The following is a 26913-nucleotide window of genomic DNA, read 5'->3' as shown; positions in this document are numbered from 1 at the left end:
AGTGCTCAGCAAATGATAGCTTTTACTGAGTAACAACCAAAGTCTTTGACACTTATTTTAATATATATATTTCAATATATATTTAACGAGGTCAGATACTTAGCATCCTAGTGGGTTTCCATCCCCCTTCCTTTGACATCAGTGAAGATGTCCAGATCTGAGTCACGACAGTGGGAAATGACACTGGTTCCTTAACAAGTAGAATTTATTAGAAAAAAATTCTCTCAAAATATAAGGCCCATGGTGAAAACCATAGTGCTACCTTTGCCAGGGAAAGATGTTCTGGTAAACTGGTCCCGAATGTGTGTGTGTGTGTCAGAACCATCTGGAGAGCTTATTAGAACTCAGATTTCTGGCGCTGGCATTACTGATTCCATAGGTTTGTGCTGGGCCCACGGTTCCCAAGCGGTGCTGCTAAGCTGCCAGCACGGACCCAAAGAGCCCACGTTGGGAACCACTGTTCTAGAAGGCGGGGGTCAGACTTTAACACGGGCACCGGTTACATGGGGCATCTCACTAGGATGGAGACTCTGATTCCACAGGTGGAGGATGGGCCATGAGGACTCTGCATTTCTAACAAGCTCCCAAATAATGTTGATACCGCTGGTCTGCAGACCACGCATGGAGTCGGCAAGGCTTGGGAGCTGCCTCGTTCAGGACGGTAGCTAAAAACCACGTGTGGTTATCGAGCACTTAAAATGTAGTCTGAATTCAGAAGTGCTTATAAGGGAAAACACTGGACTTAGAAGACTTGGTATAAAAAGAAGTAAAATATCTCAATTCTCCATATTGATTACATACTGAAAGGCTGACATTTTAGATGGATTGTGTTAAATAAAATGTTGATGATTTTTACCTTTCTAAAAACTTTTTTAATGCGTGGAAAATTTAAAATAATGTGTGTGTCCCATTACACTTCTATTAGGAGAGCACTGCTGGAGAGAATGTTAAGATGCCCTCTGCCCCCTGAGCCCAACACTAATCTCGAAGGATTTCAAATTAGAGGCTGCTGCATTCAGGCCTCCTCTTTGCTGGTCTTAATTTCATCTCTCTAAAATACTTCTTTGATTAAGTCAAGGTAAAAAATTGTCAATGGACCTTCACTGTTTAAAAGATAGACCTCGGGGCGCCTCAGTGGCTCAGTCAGTTAAGCACCTGACTCTTGGTTTCAGCTCAGGTCATGTTCCCAGGGTCATGATCTCAGGGTCTTGAGATCCAGCCCCAGGTCGAGCTCCACGCTCACTGGGGAGTCTGCTTGAGATTCTCTCCCTCTGCCCCTCCCCCCAACTCATGCTCTCCCTCTCTGTCTTTCTGTAAAATAAAGAAATAAATACATTTAAGAAAAGACAGACCTCAAACTTTTAAATTTAGCATTCCAGGCCATCCATAGTCTATCCAGTCTCCTCTTCCAATTTGCGTACAATTACTTCCCTAAAGCACAGGCGTAGAAGTATTTGCTGATCGTTTGATTAATGATTTTGATCAGTATCTAAAAAGTGGATTTCTAAACTGGCCTTGCCTAACATCGGTCCTTTAGGATAAATGCTTTGATCTCTACTCAGTGGTAAAAGTCAAGAGGATAATTTCTACCTTCAAGGATTGACATGAGGTTTCAATGTAATTTTATATATATAAAGACCTGGTGAGTTTCCATTCCCCTCCCTGCATATTTTTTTTTAAGATTTTATTTATTTATTTGACAGAGAGAGAGAGCGAGAGCAACACAAGCAGCGGGAGCGGGAGAGGGAGAAGCAGACTCCCCGCTGAACAGGGAGCCTGATATGGGGCTCGATCCCAGGACCCTGGGATCATGACCTGAGCCAAAGGCAGACGCTTAACCGACTGAGCCACCCAGGAGCCCTGTGTCTATAGTTTATAACCAGCTGCCCTCATTAGGGGAAATTACAAATTAAGTTAAAAAGTGAATACTTGAGTTAGGGATGGAGTTAATGGGCATTATATTAATATTTAACTTTACTTTTGCTGTTTTTCTTATCCAAATTAAGATAAGATAAAATAAAACCTCCATTACCCCTGTAGTTATAAACTACAGTATGTTTTTGCTGTACTGCAGTTTAAATATTTTATTAAAGCACCATTCCTTATCAAATATTTGTAATGTTATCAAATGGGTGTCTAGACTAGTTGGACTAGCAGAACTCTAAGACAGAGGTCCCCAAACTTGCTCTGATCACAGCACTCTTGGTGTCTCATTAACTTAGGGCAGCACAGACCCCTTAAGCCAAAAGAAACACCTAAGAGTTTGATTTATTAAGTAATGATGTCCAAATGACTTCATTCATTAAGTATGTCCTAACAACCTACCAGCTGTTTAAAAAAAAATGTACACAAAAATTAAGAGAAAATATGTTTTCACTTCCAAATAACCACAGTTACTCATTAGTGGGATGTGTGCACCTGTCTGATGCAACCTCTCAGCCCTTGGAATCGGCTGAGACCCTGCCTCACGTCCTGAGGTTTTTGCCTACGACGTGCTTTGTATCACAGAAACGAGATTCACAAAGAACACTGAAGCTATGAACTATTTTGTGATGGTAACTGATGTGGTGACCAGACCAACAGATCTTGCTGTGTTTTCCCTGAAACGTAAAGCATCCTCTGGCACCTCTGTGGATGTGCTGGTGACTCAGGGTGCCTCAGGACATGGTTTAGAAACCACCGCTCTGCCATCTTCTGCCTCCGAGAAGTTGGGGTTCAAAGGATGTTAAAACTTGAAGTGAGTCTGAGTACAACTTGAGTTAAATTCCTTCTTCTCCCCTGCTGGAACTCAAATCCCATTGTGCTTCTGGAAAAAAAGCAAGTGTTGGGAAAGTGCAAGACCTGCGTACGAAGGGCAGGAGACACGTAAGTACTTGGCTATTTTTCCCATGGGATCGGCTAAATGGGTTCCTGAGATGAAAGGCAATGGGCAGATGTGATCCAAAAGTCGGAGCCTGGGTGGACCGCAGAACTTCCCTAGTAAGCCCAGGGGCCCCCTCTCCCAATCCCCACATTTGCTTCTCAAGCAAAGTAGCGCGCCTGGCTTCCTCAGCACCACACCGCACAAAGCAATGATGAAGACCCGAGTGGTGGCGGCTCACTGTGACAGCTGTCGGCCTCCACTCTGTCATTTGGAATCCACCCGGGGAACACACACATCCATCACAGTGTGCTCCTGCAATGAACGAGGCCATGTCTTAACCGGCTTGCCCAGCCCCTCGGTGCTACCGTAATGAATGAGGCTTCATTTGCCAAATGCAGTGGAAACCTACCACGGGCCAGGAGCTTCTGAAAAATGAGGAACTACACACAGGGAGGGGTAAGGAAGCTGGGTAAAAGTGATTATCAATATATCAGACTGTAAGCTAAAACTGAATAATAGATACATGTATTATTTAGGAGAATTATAACCATGAATATTAATAAAACAGAGTACTGCATGTTCTTTTCATAGTTCTGATTTTGGGGGGAAGGAGAGCAAAAAATAACTGTAGCTATTTTCTCGATGGCCATAAACAAGATTCTGTTTTATTTTCAGAGAAGACAAGAACAAGGGTAAGACAGCTCCAAGAGGCTCGCCTGGGGCATAGAGATATTATAGAAGGGAAACTTTATTTGTCAGAATCATTCTCATGATCCCCTTAGGGGTCTCCTGACGCCCCCAACTGCAACTTTCATGGGTGTCTTTACATTTTCCTAAGCCATGCTAGCTGGGTCACTGAAATAAAATTAAAAGAATATGCCTCTCTGCTGTTTTATTTTTAAGGATGGCATTTTAAATTTAACTTGAGATGCTTCTACTTTTTTTTTTCCCTTGGAAAGAATGGAAAAGCCTCACAGCTTGGGGTGTTGACAGTATTCCAGGAGACCCTAGACCCCTGTGGCTTCTTGATGATGATCATGGAGCCAGCATCTGTTAGCGCGACTCAGAGTGATTACCCATAAATAGGTGCTTGGTGACAATGCCAATTCATTACCCACATCACAACCCAGAGTGCGGAGGAAGAAATGATAGGGTCAGTTTCTTGGCAGTTATGCTGTGATGGATAAGTGAAGTATTTTTAAGAAAATACGAATAAATTTTAATGCATTGGTTGGTCACAGGCTATGTGCTAGACACTTCTATATTCTGTAAGGAATACATTTTTTAAAGGTGTGGTCACTACCTTTCACAAGGGAAAGCCAAGAAACAGCTAACCTAGAAGGCAAAACAGAGGTAGCATGAGAAAGATACATTTTATGAATTTTCAGAAGGAGAAACACAACTAGTTATTGAGAAGCTCCTCCTTCCTTTCTCTATTTTCTCATTTAACTTCCTGTCATCTTTGCGAAAGTCCCATAAAATAGTAGAATCACCAATTTACAGACCAGGAAACTGAAGTTTTCAGAGATTATGCAATTTAGTCATGGATGCACTAGGGATTGGAACTCATGGTTTTCCAACTCTATAATGGATCTCTTTTCCGCATGCTACTTGAGGTAAGCACACAAATAAGCATATTATCCATGTATTACAATTAAGGCTTTAAAGAGATGACACCTCTGATGAAATATGAAGGTAAAGTTTCTTATTAAAAATTTTAATTTTTCACTGAAGTCAAAGTAACATGTATATTATTCTAAAAGGAGAATAAAATTGATGTTTAAATTAACCCCCGGGACATAACCACTATGGCAAATACTTGTGGGTTGGATGACCCAGCAACTAGGCACAACCCCTTCTCCCCAGTGGGGGATGGCCATGGGGAGCCCAGGGGATGCAACAGAAGGGCCTGGAGAGCACCCCCTACCCAAATAAAGACTTGAATTCTTGGTGAGAGAAACCCTTCTGCCCTCTGCCTTCGTATCACTGTCTTTCTCACTATTAGCTCTCCAGAATGCAGATGAGAGAGCTACAGGTTTCAGCGACCTTTTAGCCATGATGCCACAATCATGAGAATAAAGGCTGAGAGATAGAATCAGGTCCTTGATGGTATCATCACTGAGGCACCATGTCAGCGCTGAACTGTTTACTCGTGGCCTTTTTGTTGTGGAAAACACCCAAGCTTGGATCTATTTCAGCCAGCGTGTTTTTATAGTTATTTGCAGCTGAACGTGTTCATAACTGACTTATACACTATTAATACACCATATGTAGGTACACACACTATTTATATATGCATATACCATGTATATATACACATATGTACTTCTGCATATAGAATTTTGAAACTCACTTTTTCCATTAAATATTAAATGCTTTCATGGTGTTTCATTAAGAGCATGAGCTATTTTATGTTACCATGTTCTTTTATTACATTCCTGTTTACTCCCCTTTCTTTCCTTCTTAGCCACTGTAAATACACATCTGTATATATTTCAGGGTTTACATCTCTGAGTGCACGAAGGGTAGAAATGCCCCCAGGCAGCATGAGAGGGGAAAGTATTCCATGTAGAGGGAAGAGTGTGTGCAGAGACACAGAGAAGAGAAACGTGAATCTTGCCCAGGGAACAGTCACGTTGTGTGGCTGATGTGTGGCTGGTGTGGGGCTGGTGTCTGAGGCGATGGAAGTTGCAGTTAGAAAGATAGGCGGGAGTGAAAGTTGAGGAGAGCTTTGAGGAGAGTCGCTGGGGGTGTCTGGGTGCAGAAGGGGTACAGTTAATTTAGGAACATGAACCTGTGGTAGAGGTCAGGATTAATGGCAACGGGGAGAAGCCAGAAGCAGGAAGAAGCCACTGTGGGCTGATGAGTCCCAGGACAGACCACTGAGCACTCACTCCTGGGTCCCTGCCAATGGAAGGATGACTAGGTGGGTGGCATGCATGGTGAAGCCTGCCTCTTCATCATTTAGCCATTAGCTGGCTGCGTGCCATGGGAAGAGAGAGAGAAGCTACAGGTGGCCGCAGCCGTGAGGTGAAGTGGCCGAACAGCAATGTACCACGGAGCAGGGATGGGATCAGGAACGGGCGCTGGGGTGGGGAAAGGAGAGTGTGCAGCCACGTTGTGCTTGAAGTCAGAGATAAGGCTTCATGGTGGCGTGTGCAGAGGGCAGAGATGTGTGCTTTCAGATCAAATCTTAATCAGGGAGGGATCTGAAGCTGGAGGTGCTTAGCTGTAAGCCAGCATTGCACAGAGCCTCGATGAAAGCCGAGGGGTGGGTGTGATGTCCCACGCGAGGGAGGTGGCCGAAGGCAGTGAAACTCTAAGCTATGAAATGGAGGCCGGCCACTGGGTTGCCTGCAGTACTGAAGATGCGGAAGCCCTTGAGCAGGAAGAAGAGATGCCTGGGGTCCTTCCTGCCCCTGCAGCTTCTGTACTGGATCTAGCCCATGGCTCTTCCATAAGCCAAGCCAGGAAAGTTCTCCAGGCTTTCTGACAGTCACAGATGCTTCCAGGAATTCTCTGTCCCCCAACACCTTCCTCCCATTGTCATCTGTCACAACACCCTCTTTGTTGCACTCGGCATCCATCACCGCACTGATTTTCTTTGCTTACTTGACCTGTAGGCTAACTCTCCCAACAGACTGCAAGCTCACTGAAGGAAGGGTTATTTTTTTTTTTCTTGGTCTATTTTTATCTCCAGTGTCTGGCATGGTCTAGATGAAATGAGGGAGCGAATCAACTAAGGTACTGCAGAGACCTTCTGGAAGGTCTCACAAAACATCACATTTCTCTGGGAGAGTCTGAGAATCCAAGAGGCTCTTTTGGCTGGGTCCCTAGTGCTGGCAAGTGAGAAAACCATCAATGAAGGAGGACAGCCATAGGCAGAGCAATGCCCCCATGGAGGCACCCACCTTGCGGACAGCACACAGCCGGGGTCGCTACATATTGCCCGCTTCTGGGATTGGGACCAAAGGAAGCATTTTCTTCATTGTTCACTCACTGCTGACAATGCTTGATAATCATTATTCTCGGGGCCATTCATTAGGGTGTTGCCTGGGTGAGGAACACCAGGGTCCTTTGGGAGGAGACACAGGAGAGCAGAGCAGTGGCCTCCGTGGACCCACTTCCCAGGACTGTGTCCTCGGGCTCATCACTTAGTGTTTCTGGACCTCAGTCCCACATCTGGGACCCCAGGAGAGTAACACAGGTCCCTGTTTCATCACCAGCTGTGGGAGGATCAGGTAAATTAACATGTAAGAAAGTGTTTTATAAGCTAAGTACAGACAATGGGCAGGGCTGGTTATCCTTCAAAAGTCTTCATTGTCAGGATATTTGCCGTAAAAACATTTCATCTGCATTTTATCTTCTGAGGAGCTAACAAGCTGTGGAAATACTTAGAAGAAAACAAAATAAATCTCTTAAACATTTAGCAAAAAATAGTTCCTATGCCCATCTGCAGCGAGTTCCGGCCTTAGGGACACAAGGCCACCCTCCTCCAAGGGCAATGTAGATACGGCGCCTGCAGGGTGGAATGAAATCTCCTCTGTCTGCCTCATGCCCCAGGCACCCTGGCAATGCCTGGCCCCAAGGATCAGGGTTCTCACACTCTGTTCTCTGATGGAATGGGTGCTCACAAGGTTTTCAGTGTATACTGTCAGAATTTTTCCTAGGGCCTGTAAGAATGTTTGTTCTAGAACTTGGAATGATGGATGGAAGGTTTGGGAAGCAAATTTGGGGCCAAATTTAGGAAGACTCTTCTAATGAAAAGAGAAATTCATCAATAAAGTCACGGGAGTGAGCCTCCCGGCATATGAGGTGTGCAAGCAGAGGCTGGTCACTGGTGAGGAACACTGCCCAGCAGAGTTCTGCATCAGGAGTTATTTCGTTTTTCCCTTCCCCACCTCAGCGGGTTCTAGGTGCGATTTCTGGTGTGAGAAGGTGATGAGAGGAGAGCGCCACTTCTTTCTCTCAGAAAATGTCCCAAGGCCTTCCTCGCTGGTTCCTGAGCCTCTTCTACTTTGGGGCTTATGTTTCAGCTGATGAGGCATGTCTTCTCTCCAGCAACTTCTGTCTCTTTTTTCTTGGTTCTGGATGTAAATGCCAACTGACACCAAGAAACTGACAATGCCAACCAAAAATAACTTGAAAATAAAAACATTACGGCAGCCTTAAATACGGTGTTTTCCATCTGTTTTAGACACAATCTCTCAGATTGTCTGGCAGGCATTTCAGAGCTAGAGAGGCATCCAGGGCTGGCTTCCCAGCCCCTTCTGTGAGAGCGTGCCTCTGCATTTCATGAGGACTCCATCTGGGGACCTCGACCCAGAGAGAGGCCCAGGTGGGATTCAGGAGGGTCTGTCTTCTTCCTCCCCAAGAAAAGTGCCTTCTGAGAAGACCGGTCACTGACAGGAAGTAAAGGGAAGAGGACTAATCATCTTGTTTTAAATCCTATGCTTTGCTCAGAATTTGAGTTTAGAGATGGGTAAATAAGACTTCAAAGTCCAGAGTTAACACCGGGTTGAGACCCAAGTGAATGAGGGCAGGGGCCAAGAGAGAGGAGGGGCATGGGAATTTTGTTGTGTGAAGGTGAAGGGGCAGCAATAAGTTAAATGAGAACCAGACAGGCATTGAGGTAGAGGATAATATGCAATATTATTGAATTATAATTCTAATATTACATTATTATTATTTTTTTAGAGTCAGGGGACAGAGGGAGAGGGAGAATCTTAAGCAGGCTCAACGCCCAGCGCAGAGCCTGATGGAACTCATGACCCTGAGATCATGATCTGAGCAGAAACAAAGAGTCGGACGCTTAACCGACTGAGCCACCCAGGTGCCCCATATTATTATTATAGAATATTAAAGCAGTTTGAGCTATTCTTGTTGTTGTTCAAGTATTCATGCTAATTTGTCCTGCATACTTTAAAAACAATAGGAGACAAATACAATCTTTGAAATCTTATTAGTGAACAAATCTGAAAAAAAAAAATTATGGCTGTGTTTATACATGGTGAAAGCATCAAAGAAACTCCAGACTCTCATCCCACCCACCGTTAGGGGTTGCAGGGAGGCCAGGGAGGCGGGTGGCCTCCAAGCCATTCACAACCCACACCCCCCAGGGACAGGCCTGGCCAGCACAGCAGGGCACTTACTGTCCATGGGCTTGAGAAATTGGAAAGTTCTGTTCTAGCTTTACTGAAATATAATTGACATACAACACAGTGTAAGCTCAAGGAGTACAGCATGAAGGTTTGATATCTGTATATATTAAGAAATGATAACCATAATGAGGTTAATTAACACATCCATCACCTCACACAACTACCTTCTGTTGTTGCTAAGATCCACTCTCTTAGCAACTTTCAAGTATATACTATTGTTAATTACAGTCACCATGTGGTACATTCAAGCCCCAGAACTCACTCATAACTGGAAGCAAGGAAGGTCTTTGATGATGGACCCTAGGTGCAGGATCAGGGGCCTAAATATTTCCCACTGGGGTGATTATAGTTCTATGTGACATATGTCACACCATGATAGAACTATAATCTCTATAAACTCTCTCTCCACACACACACACACATATACACATGTACACACACACACACACAAATATAGTAAATAATTATGACATATGCAATTACTATTGAATTAAAATTAAATATATTTTAAAATATATTTAAATATGCATGTTTACTCAACACAAAGGAGCACTTTCAAGCAGCGTGGATGTCTCTAGGGAGTGAGCCGAAGCCCTTCTCTTTCTGGTCCCACTCCAGAGGCCATCACTGTGAACAGTTTTCTGGGTGTCCTTTTGCTCACATTTGTGCACCTAACGTCAGGGGCTTTCTCTGTTTACAGAAATGGAATAATGTTACACCCCTCTAAATTTAGTCACATGGGCTGATCTGACTCATGACCCCCTGACTCAACCACAGGCTTCTCTCAGGGGCCTGTGACAACAGAAGCCTAAAGTGGAGACTGGTGGTGAGCCAGCCTGGGGCCCCTCTGCCCCGTCCTGATTGCCAAGGACTTGGTTCAGTAACGCACCTTCTCCAGCACCCCTCCTGCCCCCCTACCCCGTCTGCGGCATCCTCCCCAGTGGACTCCGTAATATACTCCAGTCCCTAAGCCTCCCATCCACTTCTCCACAGCTGTCATTCTTTTACCTAAAAACTCTTTGAAGTTTCTCCCAAAACTTGAGGCTGAGTCCACCCTTCTCTGCATGACACCAGGGGCCCCAAGACCCCTCTCTCCTCCCTCCACTCCCCTCCCCTCAAGGTGGCATTGTAATAGCCACGTGGGGGAACGCCTCTTCTCTGAACCAGCCGGGTCTGGGACCACCTCTGTGCAAAGGGAAACCTTTCTCCCCTTTCTTCACGTCACTCCTCTCCACGGACCCTTCAAGTTCAGCTCCTCCAGGGAACTGTCCCTGATCCCTCCTCTAGTCTGAGTTAATTAAACACACATCAAACAGTATTAGAAATATTTTTTCACTTGCTTATCTTCTTAGTATAATGTGAGCTCCTTAAAGCAGAGGGACCCGGCTTCCGCATCTTCGTACCCCTAACACATTCACTACAGCCTAGCACAAAGGAGATGCTAAAGGAATCTCTGCTGAATGAATGAATGAGTGAATAATGAATGAATGAATGAATGGGAAGGACACTAGTGTGTAGCAGGCAAAGCAAGTTTTAGAGATGTTGTCTGCTGAAAGCTCTCGGCAGATAAAAATGATAAAGATGTTCTGAGAACAACATCAAAATCATTTTATGAGAAGGCAGAGCCTAATCCATAAATGTGGAAGTAAAAATGAGCAGTTCTCATCAGTGCCGTGTATAATGGCATGAAAGGCTTTTCCAACTTCAACTTCCTGACGCTCTTGGGGAGTCCTGGGCCCTCTGACTCCCAAGGTGGCTACAGTTGGTTCGTTTAGCTGATATAAAACTGGCTTTTCAGAGCGAACACCTTAACTCTTTAGGCTTGTGATTAACTTAGAAAAAGCAGTCTTCTTCCTAATTAAAGAGAGAGAGATGCTCTAGACCCATGCTACCGATTGCGAGGAGTCCTGTATGGTTATCAAGCATTTGAGATCTGGATAGGACGAGCTGAGATGCACTCTGAATGTGCAGTGCCCACTGGATCCTGAGACTCATGGAAAAAAAGGTAAAAATATCTCATTATTAAATGTTTCATATTAATGACATGTTGAAATCATCATATTTAGGGCATTTGAGATTCTATATTAACGTCAATTTGACTTTTCTTTTTTTACTAGAAAGTTTTAAATTACATCCGTGGCTCTCATTAGTAGCTTGCAGTATATCTAAGGGACAGCTCTGCTTTAAAGGTCCAAGCTGCCCAGACCTGGGAGCTGACAGCCGACCGCTCTGGGGATGAAGCCTTTGGCCATCTTGACAGGCGGCTCTCTACAAAGTGGAAGCATACTTTTTGTGTCCGGAATAGGAAGTAGTGAGTGCACAGTTTTCCCTCTTCCTAAAGGAAAAGTTGTAGTCATCCTGAAGGCCTGGGGCCTCCGGAGCTAGCTGGGAGGCATGCACAGCTGGCTTACACTGATTGGTTCATGAACACTAGGAATTTTGAATCTGTGTGCTGCTTTTATTTTTATTACTATTTTTTAAAGATATATATATACACACATATATATGTATGTGTGTGTGTGTGTATATATATATATGTATGTATATTTATTTATTTATTTATTTGAGAGGAAGAGAGCACACGAGTTAGGGGAAGAGCAGAGGGGGAGGGAGAGGGACAAGCAGACTCTGAGCTGAGCGTGGAGCCAAACGCACGGCTTGATCTCACTACCCTGAGATCATGCCATGAGCTAAAACCAAGAGTCAGAAGCTTAACTGACTGAGCCGCTCAGGCACCCCTATGTTTCTTTTAACGGTCAGTGTTCACTCCTGCCCCAAGCATAGTTCTCATTTGTCTGAGTGTTCTCGGACTTGTGACTTCTCATTGGCCACAGCTTGGATATTAATCGGACCCATGGTGAACCTAAGAATAAACAGATCTATTATAAGGCCGAAGGGGTGTTCTAGTAAGGAAAAGGCTATGCAGGGTCTTTTTATATATCCCTTGGTTCTTGGTTGTATTCCAGTTAGAGAAGGCTCTCAGATATCAAGTTTCTAGGTCTTTGGGATCTTACTGCTAATGTGGGATGTTGTTATTTGTTTGGACCACTGACTCAGACAATTATTATGTAAGAAAAAGAGTGTACCACAGGAAAAAGGGTGTTCCAGAAACCAGAGGTTTGGGTTCCAGTCCTAACTCTGATATTAACTGATAGAATAATTCCAGGACATTTTTCAGATGGCCTCTCGGGAACAGCTTCCTGATCTGTAAATGAAGTTTCTAAAGTTCCTTTGTATCTCACATCATGGCTGTGGGGAGTAAAGAAATCAATGGGAAATTTTTAAAAGGTACAAAGCTCTTGGGCGCCTGGGTGGTTCAGTCAGTTAAGTGTCCAACTTTTGATTTCAGCTCAGGTCATGATCTCAGGGTCTTGGGATCGAGCCCCGTGTCGGGGTCTGAGCTGAGCGCAGAATCTGCTGGACACGCTCTCTCTCTCTTTGCCCCTCCCCCCTGCTCTTTCTCTCTCTCTAAAAAAATAAAGAAAAAAACCCATAAAGCTCTTGTTGAAAACTGGAAAGCTATTAACATTTGAATCTATGTGTTCGGTTTATCTTAATCTTGCTTTATTGTGATGTATGATTTCTTCCACAGGCCTCTGAGAATGACATTCAGACCCACCATTTCTAGAACAAACATATCTCGCACCATAGGCAATTAATTCAGAAGTGCAGGAGTATTTTTAGGCTGTTCTTAAGGTCCAAATATGGTACATTCAACTCTGACTATAACAACAGAGAAGTAGTTTCACAGTTTGTGGGTGGGGGTTAAGAAGGCCATCGTACAAGGGCTGCAAGGCAATGGAGCTAATTTTCTACATGCAGTTTCCAGGGGGAATTAAACTCCAGGAAACGTTTTTAAGAATATGACAGTTATATTTTGGTGAATTCAACAATAAAGGACTGAAGTGACAGCTCATTATAATAAAAGATGCTTGAGCTGTAACAGTTGAAGTGTGCAGAATGATTTATGGGTATGAGTAGTATTCTCGAAAGTCTTTGTATGAAGATAATACATTCCAATTTCTTCCAATTAAAATATGAAAGCTATGGAGTAAAAAAAAAAAAAAATGGGACAATAAAGTTCACCAAAATGAGTCTTTTTAAATACAGTTGCTAAAATAAATGCATTTCTTAGGTCTGACTAAGCCCTCAAAGAAATCCAATGAAACATTTTTAATAAACTTTTGCTAAAGGAAACAAAATTTGTATGTATGTATTCAACAAGGTTTGCCAGTTAGAGTTTTACCTCAATATTAAAAACAGAACAAAACTCCACGGTTTAAAGTGGTATTTTTTTTGCATATAAAGATTGATCGTCATAATAAATAGTGTATTTTCACCCATCCTGAGGGCAATGTCAGAAATGTGACCGAATTGTTGTGGGCCGGCTTTTGGGGGCGGACACTGCTCTGTCACCAGGTCCGACGTGCAGAGTGAGGCTGTGGCCAGGTCCCTGGGGGTGCACACTCCTGCACTGGGGGTCCGAAGTCAAACGGGGGAGCAGAGGTGCCGCGTGATGCTGCTGCTGCTGCTGTTAGCTCACACTCACTGCGCTCACAGCCTGTCAGCTGTGATGAAGAGACCAAGCCACGTCAACTCCTGCCGTCTCTTCCTGCCCTTAAACACATGGTCCGGTGATGGCGGCCATTTTCAGCTTCCAGAACATTCCCTCCACTGAATCCCAGAGAGATTACCGTTTAGCCCCTGCCCATGACGGGGAGCTAACTCTCTCACGGGGCTGGCCTGCCCATCGCTGGAAAGCTCCAGTGCTAGCAGCTTCTTGCTCACACTGATATAAGCCCTTTCCCAGTCTTGGATCCTAGTTCTCACGCCAAGTGGCTTTAAGCCTCACGTGGTTATTGAACATGCTCTCGTTTGTTAATTCATGCATTTATTGGACAAAACAATTTTAAGCATTTAATATGTGCCAGGCACTGAAGTAGGCACTGGGATTTCATGTACTAACCCACAGTCGGGTGACCCCCATCCCAGTCCTCAGAACTGGCTCCCAGACACCTATCCAGGATTCTAAAAATTGCCTGCAGGGAGGCAGAGGGCAGGAGAAGCCTTTTTCAGAGACTGAACATACAAATGGACATCTGAACAGACCATATATAAAAAACAGATCTCTGACACACGACCTGCAGCAACCAGCCCAGAAAGCCAAACCCTAACTCCAGCAGCAATCGGCTCCAAAATGGCCAGGACTTGATTAATGACGCTCCAACTGTCCTCATTTTGCCCACCCTCAATTCAGGATCAACCGGAGGAAGCCAGGTATGTGTTCCTAACCAATCAATCGCACAGTATATCCTAGCCTGCTAACCGCCCCTGCAGCTGGGCACACCTGCTGCCTTCCCTTCCTGCCACAAAGCTCCCCGCCCCCTCCCCCACCTGCCTTTAAGTCTCTACCAAATGCCTGTGGTGGTGACTGGTTCCCTCGCCGTAGCTCGCTCTGAATAAACAGCTTCTGCTTATTTCACTGGGGTGGCCTGCACTTATTTTCACACCCCTGCTCAATTTCCCCTCATTAGCACCAATCTAATTAACTAGCTAAAATCTCTAAGTCTGGTTTCTGAAAATCACAGATTCAGCTCTGTTTCCCAGATTTGCACTACCTGTAAATCTGGCCGATTGCCCTCTGTGTCTTTTACTTAAGCTGGTGATAACACTGAGCAGCACCGGATATAGAATGAAAAGCCCCTCGTCCGTGCCCCTCGGGACTCACTGCCCACATCACTGTACTGTTAACGAGGCCACACGCTTTGGAGATTTATAAAATCTTTGCCAAAGATCATAAATAAACACTAGTGCCCCTGGAGTTCCCTTGACCTTGATCTAGGTAACTTACAAGGAAGGAAAAATGTTTCCTGGTCCTGAGCTCCAAGGCTACAACATATTGAGCAGGTTCAGTGCTAGGGGTGTCAGATCATTCCATTTCATTCCTAACAATTGCATGAGGTTTGTATTATTGGTCTAATTGTAGAAATACAGAAATCAAAGCTCAGGGGAACAAACAAACAAACAAAAAAACCAAGGGTCCTCTAATTGTAAAAGGGAGAGAGAAAATTCAGTGTCAGTCCCATCTGACTCCAACCACTATACTGTATTGCTAAGCAAGGACCTTGTAACAACAAAAATAACAAGGCTGCAAACCAGTGAATCTAGATTTAGCCTGCTTTCAGAGGGAAAGTGCTCATACAACTATAAGCCGAGGTCCACATGGGGAGGTTACCTTTGAAGTACTGTACTGAATTCTGGCCATCATATTTTAAGAGGGACTTTAACCAAATGGGATTATATCTAAAAAAAAAAAAAAAAAAGTGGCCAGCATAAAGACCCTGAGACACGTCACGTAAGGGGCCACAATGGAGATCTCAGATTATCATGCCACGTAGGACACATTTATTCAGGGGCGCCTGGGAGGCACAGTCGGTTCAGCATTTGACTCTCGGTTTCAGCTCAGGTCATGATCTCAGCTCCACCCTCAGTGTGGAGTCTGCTTGAGATTCTCTCTCCCTCTCCTTCTGCCACTCTTGCTCATGCTCCCTCTCTAAAATAAATACATAAATCTTAAAAAAAAAAAGAACCTCCATGCTCATGGATTGGAAGAACAAATATTGTGAAGATGTCAATCCTACCTAGAGCAATCTACACATTCAATGCAATCCCCATCAAAATACCATCCACTTTCTTCAAAGAAATGGAACAAATAATCCTAAAATTTGTATGGAACCAGAAAAGACCCCGCATAGCCAAAGGAATGTTGAAAAAGAAAAGCAAAGCTGGCGGCATCACAATTCCGGACTTCCAGCTCTACTACAAAGCTGTCATCATCAAGACAGTATGGTACTGGCACAAAAACAGACACATAGATCAATGGAACAGAATAGAGAGCCCAGAAATGGACCCTCAACTCTATGGTCAACTAATCTTTGACAAAGCAGGAAAGAATGTCCAATGGCAAAAAGACAGTCTCTTCAACAAATGGTGTTGGGAAAATTGGACAGCCACATGCAGAAGAATGAAACTGGACCATTTCCTTACACCACACACAAAAATAGACTCCAAATGGTTGAAAGACCTCAATGTGAGACAGGAGTCCATCAAAATCCTAAAGGAGAACACAGGCAGCAACCTCTTCGACCTCAGCCGCAGCAACTTCTTCCTAGAAACATCGCCAAAGGCAAGGGAAGCAAGGGCAAAAATGAACTATTGGGACTTCATCAAGATAAAAAGCTTTTGCACAGCAAAGGAAACAGTCAACAAAACCAAAAGACAACTGACAGAATGGGAGAAGATATTTGCAAATGACATATCAGATAAAGGGCTAGTATCCAAAATCTATAAAGAACTCATCAAACTCAACACCAAAAGAACAAAGAATCCAATCAAGAAATGGGCAGAAGACATGAACAGACATTTGTCCAAAGAAGACATCCAAACGGCCAACAGACACATGAAAAAGTGTTCAATATCGCTTGGCATCAGGGAAATCCAAATCAAAACCTCAATGAGATACCACCTCACACCAGTCAGAATGGCTAAAATTAACAAGTCAGGAAATGACAGATGTTGGCGGGGATGCGGAGAAAGGGGAACCCTCCTACACTGTTGGTGGGAATGCAAGCTGGTGCAGCCACTCTGGAAAACAGTATGGAGGTTCCTCAAAAAGTTGAAAATAGAGCTACCATACGATCCAGCAATTGCACTCCTGGGTATTTACCCCAAAGATACAAAAGTAGGGACCCGAAAGGGTACGTGCACCCTGATGTTTATAGCAGCAATGTCCACAATAGCCAAACTGTGGAAAGAGCCAAGATGTCCATTGACAGATGAATGGATAAAGAAGATGTGGTATATATATACAATGGAATATTATGCAGCCATCAAAAGGAATAAGATCTTGCCATTTGCAACGACGTGGATGGAACTGGAGGGTATTATGCTGAGCGAAATAAGTCAAACAGAGAAAGACATGTATCATATGACCTCACTGATATGAGGAATTCTTAATCTCAGGAAACAAACTGAGGGTTGCTGGAGTGGGGGGTGGGGTGGGAGGGATGGGGTGACTGGGTGATGGACACTGGGGAGGGTATGTGTTCTGGTAAGCGCTGTGAATTGTGCAAGACTGTTGAATCTCCGATCTGTACCTCTGAAACAAATAATGCAATATATGTTAAGAAAGAAAAAAAGAAGAAGAAGAATGTAGCAGGAGGGGAAGAATGAAGGGGGGGAAATCGGAGGGGGAGAAGAACCATGAGAGACGATGGACTCTGAAAAACAAACTGAGGGTTCTAGAGGGGAGGGGGGTGGGAGGATGGGTTAGCCTGGTGATGGGTATTGAGGAGGGCACGTTCTGCATGGAGCACTGGGTGTTATGCACAAACAATGAATCATGGAACACTATATCTAAAACTAATGATGTAATGTATGGGGATTAACACAACAATAAAAAAATTAAAAAAAAAAAAAGAACCTACTTATTCAGGAAGTACGGGCTGGAGGGACATAGGAGGGAAAATTTTGGAAATAAGTAAGTTTCACTTGGGAAAGCCCTACTAAGCCTCACATTAGCAAAGGCAAACAGGAGAGGGTAAATAATGTTCTTATTTCTTCACCTAACTGCACAAATTGAGACTATTTTGTAACAGACAATAGGCTGGCTTTGTAAGAATGTCTCCCAAGGGAGACTAGGGAAGAGACTTCTTACTTATGCCTCCTTTGAACAATACCATCTGCCAAATTGGTACTTGAGAAATTGTAGAAAATAAGCATGACTCTGTCACTGAAGTTGTGGTCTGCTAATATGCGTCCTTTAAGAACCTGGGCCTCCCACTCACGCATTTATTTCAGAACGCATCTGCACTCAAAACTGACCTTTCTGAGCAGCCCCGATCATCTTCTAAATCAACACTGGGAGAATTAATCCTTTGTTTGCCTTCATTACGTGTTGCCTAAGGAATATTAATTATTCTCTGTTGCATTTCCACTTGAGTTGCCTTTTGCTTTGGTTCATTTTTATTTTGCTTCTGACATCTAGTTACCTGCATTACCAATGCGCCACTTCCCTAGGAGCTAAATGTGTCCTTAGAAACTCATAAATTCTGGGGAAGATGTAGGCGCAGGGCCAGCTCTGAATGGGGATGACAAGATGAGCTACAGAACAGAGACCTCCTCCTGCCCACGGCGCGCCCACCGGGTCTTCAAGATCTGCCTCCACCCTCTGTCCTTTTAACTGAAAGGAAAGGGGACAGAAGCCAGACCCAAAGACACATTAAGTGTTCTTTCTCATTCTTAATGTCAGGCCATAACCTTAACCTTACGGAGACTTCAAAAGAGTGACCCAGCTTGGTGAGCAAAGGGAGTGTGACTCTTGTCAATATCCCACCCAACGGTCATTGTCAGGAAATTGCAGCTACGGATGAGATCGGTAGCCTTTGGGTGATAAAGAACCATCACTATTAGATAAAAAGCATCAATATCAGCCAATCTCTTTGCCGTTTTTCCAAATGCCCCCTGGACATCAGAACTGTCCCTTTCTCCTATGTCCCCCATTTCTGTCAACAGGTTGGTCCTTCTCAAGTGGGCCCAGCTCCAGGTGCTGGAAACATGCCTGCTGTTCCTGCTGGCTCATTCCTTATGGCCCGTCAGTCACTACGACGCATCTTTGCCAGGTCTCTTCGTTCCATTTCCTTCTAGCTCTCACAGTCACTGTCTGTACTAGTCTGAGCGCTCTAGAGAAACAGAACCAATAAGAGATATATATACACTTATATACACACACACACACAGAGATTTATTTTCAGGAGTTGGCTTGCGATTGCAGGGGATGGCGAATCCGACATCCACAGGGCAGGCTGGCAGGCTGTCTATGTTGTCGTCTTGGAACCAAAGTCCTTTCTTCTGGAAACCTCAGTCTTTGCTCTTAAGATCTGCAATTGGTTGGATGAGGCTGACCCTCAGTATGGAGAGTAATCTACTTTGCTCAAGTCTATGGATTTAAACATTAATTGTACCTCAAAAGTACCTTCACAGCAACATCTGGACTGTTTGACGAAACAACTGGGCATCAAGTTGACACAACCGACCTTCCCCCATCATTACCCAATCCTGTCTCTTCTCTCTTTCATCTTGGCCACAGGCTCTCTGACTCCCTGCTCTCCTCACCCCTCAACCCATGGCTTTTGTGGAGATTTCTTCCAGAGCTGCCAGGTCCTGGCCCTGATCACGATCCTCAGTGTGTCCTGTAGCCTGCAGGACTCCATCCACACACCCCCATGCTGGGCACGTGCAGGCCTTCCCGGGCTTATCCATGTCTTTCCTAGCTTTGTGTCCAAGGGCTCTGCAACTGGGACATGCTGGTCCAGCAAGAAATTGATCACAGACCTTCTGACACACCACACTTGCTCCCAGCTCTGTGTCTTTGCCCTGAACCCATCCCTTTCTTTCCTCAGCTCAACTACCACTTCAGGCTCAGATCAAATCCGAACATCTCACGGTGGTCGTCACCGTTTACTCTGTGGGGATTTTCTGCTTCCTGAGTCCCCAGGGTTTGTGGCATCTGGCCGTGGAATGCAGAGGACCCCGACTTAGCGGGACCCCACGCTTGGTGTAATTACTCTGTTCTCTACATCTTGAGGTTCTTGCTCATTTTTTAACAAGAGGCCCCCCATTTTCCTTTGGCACTGGGTCCCACAAATTATGCTGTTGGCCCCACTTGGCAAATACCCTGGGTGGTCATATTCGCTTGAAGACTGCTTAAGTATTTTGCTTTTCAAACTGGATTATAGACTTTTTGCAGGTTTATATGATTAGTGCAGTTCTCTGAATAGACGTGCAACAACTCTGTCGATTATCTTTCCCACACGTAAGCCCTGGTTTGCCAATTGTCCAGTCGTGCTGTTGCTAAGGAGACAGAACCCAACAATTACCAGCTCTGGAATCACATACATTTCTTAAGGTAGCACATGTGCTAAAAAGAACGTTTGCCTGAGAGTCCTAAAACCTGACATAAGGGATGAGGGGTCGTGGGCAAGTGACTAGCACCTACCCTCCCCAACCCAGCCCTTCACCTCAGTGTTCTCATCTGTGAAGGGGGTACATCAGAAGGTCTGTGATCAATTTCTTGCTTTATTATTTTTTTAATTTAATTTTATGTTAGTCACCATACAATACATCATTAGTTTTTTATGTAGTGATCCATGATTCACTGTTTTCGTATAACACCCAGTGCTCCATGCAGTACATGCCCTCCTTAATACCCATCACCGGGCTAACCCATCCCCCCAACCCCTCCCCTTTAAAACCCTCAGTTTGTTTCTCAGAGCCCATAGTTTCTCATGGTTCATCTCTCCCTCCGATTTCCCCCCCTTCATTTTTCCCTTCCTTCTCCTAATGTCCTCCATGCTATTCCCTATGCTCCACAAATAAGTGAAACCATATGATAATTGACTTTCTCTGCTTGACTTATTTCACTTAGCATAATCTCCTCCAGTCCCATCCATGTTGATGTAAAAGTTGGGTATTCATCCTTTCTGATGGCTGAGTAATATTCCATTGTATATCTGGACCACATCTTCTTTATCAATTCATCTGTTGAAGGGCATCTTGGCTCTTTCCACAGTTTGGCTATTGCGGACATTGCTGCTATGAACATTGGGGTGCATATAGCCCTTCTTTTCACTACATCTGTGTCTTTGGGGTAAATACCCAGTAGTGCAATTGCTTTAGAACAGCATTTGTGGAAATACGGAGGCTTCAAGGAATATTTGATCCATAAAATTAAGTGGAAAGCAGTTCATGGCCAAATGGGTTTGATGAATGTCCATCCTCTCTCACCCTCTTAGAGATTCCCAGAGCACGTTAGCATACGAATGGCTCTGAGGAGTCCCACAGTAAGGAAACCGATTTAAATGAAACTCATAGTTTCTCCCTGTTAGAGTCTACCTCTCAGTGAATAGCATTTCCTTAGACACATCTTGGGAAACACTAGACTGATTCTTCTCTGAGCTAATTTCCAGTTCCAAGATTAACAGCTTCAGTGATTCTGGATTCGAGGCAGAGCCTGGGCCCGGTCTGCTCTCCCACCTGAGCTCCGGGACAGGGATAGGTCTGGGCACGCTGCACCCACCACCCCCGGGTGGGTCACTGAGGGTCTCATAGCCAGCATGGTCACGGTCATGGGGTTCGTGCACCCCACGAGAGCCGGCCTGGTCAACGTACTTCTATTTAAGTCTTTTCAGAACAAGGGTGGACTAAGGTTAAAATACATATTAACAGAGTTTAAACAGACCTATTCCTGTTTGCTCTAATTATATTTGCAAATATATTTTTTAAAGATTTTATTTATTGGGGCACCTGGGTGGCTCAGTTGGTTAAGCGACTGCCTTTGACTTGGGTCATGATCCCAGGGTCCTGGGATTGAGCCCCACATCGGGCTCCTTGCTCAGCAGGGGTCTGCTTCTCCCTCACCCTCTGCCTGCCGCTATACCACTTGCTTGTGCTCTCTCTCTTTCTCTTTATTTATGAGAGAGAGCACAAGCAGGTGGGGGAGCAGCAGGCAGAGGGAGAGGGAGAAGCAGACTCCCCACTGAGCAAGGAGCCCAAATTGGGACTCAAGCCCAGGACCGGGGGATCATGACCTGAGCCAAAGGCAGATGCTTAACCGACTGAGCCACCCAGGAGCCCTATATTTGCAAATATTGTTTAAAAATATGCCCCCCCCTCCAGAGTTGTCGGATTCTTGTGACCAAAGAACCTATTGAACCCTGCTTTGAACTCCAGGTTAGTATTCCTTTAAGAGGGTATGTTCTAAAAATTATAAAAGTAACTTTTTCTACAAATGTGGTTTTCACGTTTTCCTTCCCAGCTTCTCCTCCCTCAGCATCACATCTCCGGAGCCCCATGTCGTTTGAAGGCTACTGTGCCCTTTTCTTTCTACTCCACACACTGCTTAGTCTTTTGTTTGCTTTGTTAGTGCTGGATTTGGTGTTTCCTCCGTGGTGGTGGTTTTAGGTTCTCCTGAGACTCACAAATCCAGACCACTGTGTCGAAAAGCCCGTGGTGCTGTTCTCTTTCCTCCCACAGGATTCCCTGTGGTGGTGGATTCTAGGGGAGCACCCCGAACCTCCGGAGGAGATGAATAGAGAAGCATACATATCGACTCCCTAGTCTTTGAATTCCAACCCAGAGGTTAAGAGAGTTTTCAGAACTCGGGTACCAAGCAATATCTGTCCATCTGTGGCCATTGTGTCTTCGTGGGTGAGCGGCCAGAAAGACGTGAGTGAATGAAGGGTTTCTTCATGAACAGTGTTGTTATCTCTTCTTAAAGAAAAGAGCAAGTGAGATGAAATCTATAGCTTAGCATCACAGCAAGTGCATGGAAGAAAATGATTTTTCATAAACGTGATGTATTTTTTTTTTTAATTATTAGCAGTGAAATAAGAGTGAGGGATTTAGAGAAAGATTGCCTGGATATGAATTCTGGCTTTACTACTTCCTGGAAGGTGACCTTGGGTAAATCACTTATTTGTGCCTCAGTTTCTGCCTTTGTAAAATAAAGCAATAATAGTATTATTTGCAATGAAGGGTTATTGTGAAAAGTAAGTTCATATTCTTTAAAAGCTCAGAAGAATGCCTAGTACAGAGAAAAACCTCAATACACTGATATTTTTATTATTAGTATCATTCTTTCTCCTACTTACCATACACTGAAGGTAATAATGGGTAACAATAATCTGATTGCAGTAGAAAACTTCACAAAACATAAAATTGATGAAATAGGTTGAATTTGACACTTGGAAAATGTATTATAATTCTTCCCATAATTGTCTGCCTTGCACACAACTCGGCTCAAATGAAAATCTGCTCTAATGCACGGGTCCTGCTGAGCAGGGTTTTATGCCACACTGAGGTAGACCAAGAAAAATCCCACACAAGTCAAACGCAGTTGAGAGGAGAACTAATTCAAGGTGGATGATTAAGTGCAGTAGTGTGATCCCAAGTACTGAGCGCTATGGGGAAGTGTGGACAAGGTAGGAGACAGAGCTTGTGTGTCAGCGTGAAGAGGAAAGAGAGAGGGGGTGGGTGTTGAAAGAGAAGTCTCCAGTTCTATTAGCAGCTGACACACAGATGCAGGGGAGCAGAGGGGATGCTGAATGCTCTTGCAGAAGAGTTTTTAACCCCGTCCCCTCCCCAGCTCTGTCTCCTCTCCACCCCCATCAAAGAATAGAGTTTCTTCTGAGAGGAAAGTGGGAAAGATTGTTAAGAAAAGAGGAATGGGATTTATTTTAATTTTTAAGTGTTTGGTTTGGCAGGAAATGGCAACCCTGTGTCGATGCCCACCTGCATCCCAAATTGCTAGGAATGCAATGAAAGATACAGACTCCACCAACTTGACCGTCCATCTAAAGAATAGGAGACTCATCTCCAAATGCCTAATTCCTACACAGGTTAGAGAGTGTTTTATTATGTTACAAGAGAGATGAGCAGCAGAATACGATCTGTTCTGTTTTTATTTTTCCAATATTATTTTCATTTGGAAGATGGCAATCACAGGCACCCTTAAGTTGCCATGACAACTGAAGAAGCCATATGAAGCTATTAGCACAGTGTCTAGCACACGTACAGTAGCCTTTTGGAAAAAATGACACCAGGATTTCTTCCACTCACCTCCTCCCAATTCCCTGATCCCCATGGAGCTTGACCTGTTATTAAATTTATAACCAACAGAAGAATGCAGATTTCTGCAGAAGTCCATGTGACCTGAAATCACCAATGGCTTAAACATTTGTCACCAATGTATACATTTTATTCCAGCCTTTTCTCCAGCCTACCCAAGGGTACTCTCCTCCAAGGGCTGTTTCCATGGACAACTGGCGAGCATGACCCTTCACCTGCCCTCTCTCTATGGGCACGTTTGGAATTGTTAAAAAGGAGGCAGCAGGCCCAAAATGGAGTCACTTATGTTAAACCCATGTTAGCAAACTAAGACTTAATATCAAACCTAATTGCAGTTTCAACCACCCTGGAATGTAACGTTTAACCGGTTACCAAGGAATTACCTAGTCTGCACTCAGTGAAATAATCCACCAGATAGATCTCTCCTGTTTCCCTTAGGAAGGTGACCTTGCCTACAACAATTCATTCTTTGCCCATAATTACCTTTTCCGCCCCCTTTCCACCTTTAAAAACCTCTTCTTTTCTACAGCCTGGCAGACCTCCTTTCTATTGCTAGGTGGGATGCTGCCCAATTCGTGAATTGTTGAATAAAACCAATTTGATCTTTGAATGTACTTGATTGAATTTCTGTTATTTAATAGAGTGCTGACCACTTTTTCATGGCTTCCCCTCTTAATTTATGATAGATCACAAAATACGTTTATTTTTTAATCCTGCATTACACTTACTCCATACTTAAGAAGCATCATGATATCCATTTACATTTTCAAAAGTAAACTTTGCTGCTATATCTGGGCTGGTCTTTTGAAGGAGAGAAATCTCAGGAATCCACTGTTTATTCTCCCTCTCATTACATGGCTTATGAGCTGAGAACAAACTAGCCATGGGACGAGGTTGGAGGGCCAGATCTGAAGGCCCAGCTGACACAATGGCATAATGGAGAGGTGGTAATTCTCCTTGCTGAGAAGGACACTAAATGAATTGCAAAGAGCTGGTTGATCCTTAGCAAAGGAGCTTGACTAGCTGTGAAACAGAGAGCCGGGTCCTGGCACTTCCCCACTTTGCCCTCTGACTCGTGGGCAACTCTGGCCTTCTGTGTAGGTGAAGGGAAGCTAGCTACCACTTCAGAATGTGTAAGCAAGCAGAGATCTGAGATGGTTTCGATCTTCTCTTGACCCACAGGAAGTAACTTGCAGCCCCTCCTTCATCTGTGTTTACCATGTTTAAAGCGGGGAAAATGTCACAGTTCACAATGAGGATCCATGTCTAAATGACGACAGAGGTAAAAAGTGAACATTTAAAAGATCAACCTACTTTCCTACAAAACAAACAGCAAAAATCAGAGACAAAGGAGTAAGCCTCAAGCAGGGAAGCCAACACATAAATATTTTATGTCCATCTGCCTAAGGAAATTATAGAGATAATTTGCTCAAAAATTTGGAGAAAAATATCATTAAACCTCAATAATTCAAACCCCATTCAAATGGAGTTCACAGAACTTTAAACCCTATCAGTTAATATCAGTTAATGACAAAGGAAATACAATTTGGTGGTGGGGAAGCGCATTCTCTTAAAAAAAAAAAAAAAAAGCAGGCGCCTGGGTGGCTCAGTCATTAAGCGTCTGCCTTCAGCTCAGGTCATGATCCTGGAGTTCCGGGATCGAGTCCCACATTGGGCTCCCTGCTCAGCAGGGAGTCTGCTTCTCCCTCTGACCCTCTTCCCTCTCATGCTCTCTATCTCTCATTCTCTCTCTCTCAAATAAATAAATAAAAAAATAAAATCTTTAAAAAAAAAAAAGCAAATGATTCTTAAGCTAAAAACCACTTAGCAGCAGAATTTACATGTAATCAATATTGTTACAAAACCAATTTTATCTATTTATTATAAAAGGCTCAGCAGAAAATTTCTGGGCAAAAGATGCTTATTGATTAGCAAAAGATGAATTCAGATATTTCTATAAGTTAGACTATAATACTGTCTTTGCCTTAATTCTTGTTTCTGAGGTAAGCCAAAGTTGCTATAATCCATATTTTTTATTTTATTTTAATTAATTAATTAATTATTTTTTTAGAGACAGAGAGTGTGTGCGCACACACACAGGAGGTAAGGGGTAGGGACAGAGGGAGAGAGAATCCCAAGCAGGTTCCACCCTCAGCATCGAGCCTGATGCAGGGCTGGATCTCATGACCCTGAGATCACGACCTGAGCCAATATCAAGAGTGGGACCCTTAACCAACTGAGCCACCCAGGTGTCCCTAATCCATATTTTTTCTATCCATGTTTGAAGGGTCATCAGACACGAGATATACTAAATCAAAATTTATACATATCAGAATTATTACTGAAAGGAATTGGCTTTAAAAATTTAATACTGAAATTCAATTCTGGGCGCAGGTCTACTTATCTTTGAAACAGAGACAAGAATACTTTTTCCATCACAGGATCACTGTGAGGCTTAAATTAAATAATCCACTTAAATGGCCTAGAACAGCACCTGGTGTGCAATATTCGCTAGTTATTATTGTCACGATTGTTAATCGATACTATTATTTTGCTCGGAATCATTTTTATATCAGTAGAAAAACACCTTCAAATTCCTGAGCAAATATAAAATAAAGGATGTTTTGTCAACCTTGGATGGTGACTTCTCCCAAAACTGATTGGGAAACTTTCTTCAGTGTCCCTTCTTCCTAGGGTGAGACTGTCTTCTTAGAAACAACAGTTGTTTGAGCTTTGGTCCTGGATGACCCTGACTATCCTTTAAATACAAAACTAGGAAAAAACACCTTAGATCAGTTGTACTTTGGCTCTACATTGTCTGTCTCCTGGAGAGGGAAGTATTAAAATTTTATTTTAGTATTTAGTTTGCCCATTGTCTATTTCGTTTACAGCTGCCAGAACAGAAAAGTGGAAGAACAGAATTTGCATGCATGGAAGGTGGCATTTTAAAAAGAAAAATAGGACAATAGTGGAAATTGGGAGGCAAATGGTGAATCAGCTGGAAGCCGACAGTACAAATATCATGTTACTCTCTCTCAGATTTATCTTATGTAGTAGTGTCTTTCTTTACGGGTTATAGCCCTTGTGTTTGTCTACACATCCATGCTTTCAAGAGTTCAGCCAAAAGCGTGTATGGGCCGTGTAGCATGTGTCGTTGACCCGCCCATCCTCCTATGCACCCAAGGATCGAGAACTTCCAGCCAC

General features: G+C 43.8%; 1 protein-coding gene across 5 annotated transcripts in view; it reads right to left on the bottom strand.

The window, feature by feature from the left end:
- Window positions 1-26913, bottom strand: part of PLD5 (phospholipase D family member 5) — a 394256-nt gene that overhangs the window by 94990 nt on the left and 272353 nt on the right. The gene's annotated exons all lie outside the window — the stretch shown is intronic.

The sequence above is a fragment of the Halichoerus grypus genome, chromosome 7, assembly GCF_964656455.1.
Source record: "Halichoerus grypus chromosome 7, mHalGry1.hap1.1, whole genome shotgun sequence".
In the NCBI taxonomy this organism is placed as follows: Eukaryota; Metazoa; Chordata; class Mammalia; order Carnivora; family Phocidae; genus Halichoerus; species Halichoerus grypus.
Note: the sequence above shows the minus strand (reverse complement) of the source record. Positions and strands in the feature narration are given on the sequence as shown.